The 5,721-nt window shown below is 34.8% G+C and overlaps 1 non-coding gene across 1 annotated transcript; it reads left to right on the forward strand.

Moving 5' to 3' along the window:
- Window positions 1-1,204: 1,204 nt before the first annotated feature.
- LOC121213311 (small nucleolar RNA R71) lies at window positions 1,205-1,310 on the forward strand. The gene has a single exon (XR_005908694.1). It is a non-coding gene; the product is annotated as a small nucleolar RNA R71 (small nucleolar RNA).
- Window positions 1,311-5,721: the final 4,411 nt, after the last annotated feature.

Consider the following 5,721-nt stretch of genomic DNA (forward strand, 5'->3'; position numbering starts at 1 on the left):
AGACACAACCATGTGTCTTAGCCGTATGGAGGACACGGCCTAGCACATGGGCGTGTGGCCTGGCCTTGTGGTTCAAAATTTTTTGTTGATGTAACGAACAAAGAGTTACATGGGCGTGTCCCAAGCCACACAGGTGTGTGTGACCACACGGTTCAACACACACAGGCGTGTGACTCTCTAAAGCAAGAAATTTGCTAAGTTGTCCAAAGTTTATCAAAAGTTCTCTGTTTAGTCCCGAACCGATGGATGTTTTAGGCCTCAAAGGCCCATATAAGGGACGATATACATGTGTTTGAAAAGTTTTAATTTGGACGAAAATTTTATGGCCCGGTTTTGCATGTTTGTGAATGTTTAAGTCTGATAACACCTCGAACCCTGTCCCGGCTTCAGATACGGGTAAAGGTTGTTACATTCCTGTCTTGGTTCTAGTTTGGACTCAACTAACCCTTTTTCATATCGAACAGTAATCGCATGGAGCTGCTCTTTTGGGTTAGTCTCGGTGTTGCTAAGCAAGCTACCTTGTGGTCTTTGTGAGATCAGCTTAGTAAGCTGACCTATTTGATTCTTGAGCCCTTGAATTTATGCTTGCTGATTTTTAAGCACTGTTTTGGTGTTTTGGAAAAGTGTTTCTAACACCAAGATAAATTTCGTTAGCATCTCCTCAAGGTTCGGCTTCTTCTCCTGCTGGTAAGGTGGTTGTTGAAAACTTGGAGGGGGTTGTGGTCTTTGATTACCTTGCCCACCCCAAGAGAAGTTGGGATGGTTTCTCTAACCTACATTGTAAGTATTACTATCAGGGTTATTCTGAGGTCTAGAATTGTTACCCATATAATTGACTTGTTCGTTCGTAGTGCTAGGGCTGTAGGCTAGGCATTCTGGATTATTCATTCCTCCACCACTTGTGTCACACTGCATCACCGGATGTACCTGCGTAGAAACAAATAAACCATCAATCTTTTTATTTAAGAGCTCTACCTGGTTTGATAACATGGTGACCGTGTCGAGGTTGAAAACACTAGTGGCTTTTGTCAGCTTTGTCCTCATGACTTGCCACTGATAATTATTCAGTGACATCTCTTTAATAAACTCATAAGCCTCCTCAGGTATTTTGTTATTTAGGGTACCGCCAGCGGCTGCATCGATTAGTTGTCTAGTTGAGGGGTTCAAACCATTGTAGAAAGTCTGAACCTGTAACCATAAGGGTAACCCATGGTGAGGGCACCTTCTCAATAAATCCTTATACTCTCCCATGCATCGTATAAGGTTTTTAAGTCCATTTTCATGAAGGAAGAGATATCATTTGTAACGCCCCCACGCCCGAGACCGTCGCCGGAGTCGAGTATGAGGTGTTACTAAGCTTAATTTAACATATTTAGAACTTTGGATTATTGTTTCTACATTCACAGCTTTTAAGCTACTTGCGTCACAGTCACAAGAAAAATCATATCTCGAGTTAAAAAACTCTAAATCAAGATCTGTAAATTTTTCCTGAATCTAGACTCATATACCTATCTACTAAATTTTTTCTAGAATTTTTGGTTGGGCCAATTAGTACAGTTTATTAGTTAAAGTTATCACTGTTTCAGGACTCGACTGGTATGACCTCTGTTTACTACTAACCACATTTCTCTCTGTACAAAATTCATATGACTATGAGATTTGTTTCTACTAAAAATAGACTCAATAAGGATTCTGAGGATATAAAATATACCACCTAATTATATCTTTATAATTTATAATGAATTTCTAAATTTGGAATAGGGGATTCAAAAACTGCTATGACCCTGTTTCACTAAAATTCAAATATATTCTAACATATAATTCCTTTACCTGTTTCATTTGTTTCATGTGAAACTAAACATAATAAGCTTCAATTTGATATGTATTCCATCACCAAATTCAATTTCTATGATTTTTAATAAATTTTCAAACTCGCGTCAGTGTTGCTTCAATATTCTGTTTATGGCAAATTTCATCCTTTTATGAGTTTTTATGCACTAAGTATCTTAATAGTTTTCCTTAACATCAAACATAATCTACACTAACCATTTTCATAATTTATCATTATCAAGCATTTCCTCAACCATTCCACAACCATACAATAAGATCATTTACACAAAATAGGTATATTGCTATACATGCCATACTTAAATTTACAAGCCATTACCAAAAATTCTTCCGGATAGTGTGACTGAGCCTTCGACCTATCCCGACTCCTGAGCTGGCTTGTCCAAAACTACAATGAGTAAGAAGGAGGGAGTAAGCATAAATGCTTAGTAAGTTCATATGCAAATAATAAGTAACATAACAAACAGTCATACCAATCAACATTAGCATGTATCACTAAAACACATATCACATTTTTAATCATTTTTCATCATCTTATTATGTAACGCCCCCACGCCCAAGACCGTCGCCGGAGTCGAGTATGAGGTGTTACTAAGCTTAATTTAACATACTTAGAACTTTGGATTATTGTTTCTACATTCACAGCTTTTAAGCTACTTGCGTCAGTCACAAGAAAAATCATATCTTGAGTTACAAAACTCAAAATCAAGATCCGTAAATTTTTCCTGAATCTAGACTCATATACCTATCTACTAAATTTTTTCTAGAATTTTTGGTTGGGCCAATTAGTACAGTTTATTAGTTAAAGTTACCCCTGTTTCAAGACTCGACTGGTCTGACCTCTGTTTACTACGAACCACATTTCTCTCTGTACAAAATTCATATGACTATGAGATTTGTTTCTACTAAAAATAGACTCAATAAGGATTCTTAGGATATAAAATATACCACCTAATTATATCTTTATAATTTATAATGAATTTCTAAATTTGGAATAGGGGATTCAAAAACTGCTATGACCCTGTTTCACTAAAATTCAAATATCTTCTAACATATAATTCCTTTACCTGTTTCATTTGTTTCATGTGAAACTAGACATAATAAGATTCAATTTTATATGTATTCCATCACCAAATTCAATTGCTATGATTTTTAATAAATTTTCAAATTCGCGTCAGTGTTGCTGCAGTATTCTGTTTATGGCAAATTTCATCCTTTTTATGAGTTTTTATGCACAAAGTATCTTAATAGTTTTCCTTAACATCAAACATAATCTACACTAACCATTTTCATAATTTATCATTATCAAGCATTTCCTCAACCATTCCACAACCATACCATAAGATCATTTACACAAAATAGGTATATTGCTATACATGCCATACTTAAATTTACAAGCCATTACCAAAAGTCTTCCGGATAGTGTGACTGAGCCTTCGACCTATCCCGACTCCTGAGCTGGCTTGTCCAAAACTACAATGAGTAAGAAGGAGGGAGTAAGCATAAATGCTTAGTAAGTTCATATGCAAATAATAAGTAACATAACAAACAGTCATACCAATCAACATTAGCATGTATCACTAAAACACATATCACATTTTTAATCATTTTTCATCATCTTATTACCTTATCGTGGTTGTATCAATACTCAACCCGAGGGTTAAATACATACCTGTCCAAAATAACCATTTCACATCACTCACCAATACTTCTCTTTACATCTCGAATATTCCTCCATTGAGTAGAACTTTACCCGTTGAACACATCGGAATATAATTCGGATACATGGATAACTTGCACATAAGTGCCATATATGCAATCAAGCAATCATGTAACCCGCCCATAAGCGAACTCGGACTCAACTCAACGAGCTCAGGCGTTCGCATCCATAAGTGAACTCGGACTCAACTCAACGAGTTTGGATGCCTAGTTACATCTCTCGAACTCGGACTCAACTCAACGAGTTCGGACATTCGCATCCATAAGTGAACTCGGACTCAACTCAACGAGTTCGGATGCTCAATCATCCTAGTGACATGTCACTTGTATCCTAATCTATTCCTAAGGTTCAAACGGGATTTTTCCTCGAACACTTATCCTTGCCGTCTTCCGTAGAATGCCGAAATCAATACTCGGTAACAATTATATTTAACAAGTAGTTCACATAATTTACATATTATTTGAAATTAACCACAAAGCATACATTTCATAATAAAATTCAGCATAACATATAATTAACATCAATAACTTAAAAATAACCATTATGATACATTATTTACACATGAACTTACCTTGGTACCAAAATACAAAGATTTTGCAATTTAGTCCATAATCTTTTCTTTTCCTCGATTGAGGTCGATTCCACGTCTTTCTTGATCTAAAATAACACATTTAGCTTATTTAATACTCACATTATCAAATTAATCCTTAACTCAAATTTTGGAAAAATTACAATTTTACCCCTAAACTTTTGCATATTTACATTTTTGCCCCTAGGCTTGGGATTAAAATTTATTCCTTATTCTTATGTTTTACAACATGCTGATCACTTTTCTCTTCTATGGCAACATCAAATTCTCACTCTAACATGTACTTGTGACTATTAGTTATTTTTACCGATTAAGCCTTTTTACTCGTTTTTGCTTAAAATCGAGTAGTACAAGTTGTCTAACATAATTTAAAACTTCATATTCTATCATAAAACATCAAAATACACAAATTTCACCTATGAGTATTTTTCCAAATATAAACCCTAGGTTAAATTATTGCTAACATAAGCTTTATCGAGTTACCGGGATCTCAAAATCGTAAAAATCATTAAAAACGGGGCTTGGAATCACTTACTATGGAGCTTGGAAGCTTGAAAAAAACCCTAGCTATGGAGAACCCTTGAAATTTCGGCCTAATGAAGAAGATGGACAAAAATTGGCTTTTAATTTTGTTTTTAATTCATTTTAATAACTAAATGACCAAAATACCCTTACTACTAAACTTTCCAAAAATTCCTTCCATGTCCTAATTTTGTCCATGAACTTAAAATTGGTCAAATTTCTATTTAAGACCTCCTCATTAATATTCCAAAACAATTTCATACTAAAAACTTCTAGAATGCAAGTTTTGCAACTTATTCGATTTAGTCCCTACTTTCAATTTAAGCACTTTAGGCATAGAATTTCATCACGAAATTTTCACACAATCATGCAATCATATCATAAACCTAAAAATAATTATAAAATAATTATTTCTATCTCAGATTTATGGTCACAAAACCACTATTCCGATTAGGCCCTAATTCGGGATATTACATCATTCGTCAACTTTTCCATCTTGGTCGGCGGAAAGTATTTCAACAGAAACTTTTCTGTCATTTACTCCCATGTATTGATGGACCCTCGTGGTAGAGAGTCCAACCACTGTTTAGCTTTATTCCTCAATGAGAAGGGAAATAACCGAAGGTGAATGCCTGTGACAGCCCTAATTTGACTCTAGTCGAGAAGTGGTTTCGGGACCACAAAATCGAGTCACAAGAATAATTAAATGTTATATTTTATGCCTATTATAAGTGAAAGTGTGTGTGTGAAAATTTCATGTTTTGATTTTGTCTTTTAAATGTGAAATTAATTAGAAAGGACTTATGTGTGAAACTTTGGAAATGTGATAGGTTAAATGGTAGTGGGCAAATAATGCATGGTGGAAAAAAATGTAGACTTGCATGTCAAATTCCCCACTTTAGAGGAAGTGGCCGGCCATGATGGTTAGGGATACAAAATATATGCATTTTGTATTAATATTATAATGACTACATGGTTTTATAATAGGAAATAAGTATTAGAAAAAAAAAGAAGGCCATACATCCTTGCCTTGTTCATGTGA

The sequence above is a fragment of the Gossypium hirsutum genome, chromosome A13 (assembly GCF_007990345.1).
Source record: "Gossypium hirsutum isolate 1008001.06 chromosome A13, Gossypium_hirsutum_v2.1, whole genome shotgun sequence".
Classification (NCBI taxonomy): Eukaryota; Viridiplantae; Streptophyta; class Magnoliopsida; order Malvales; family Malvaceae; genus Gossypium; species Gossypium hirsutum.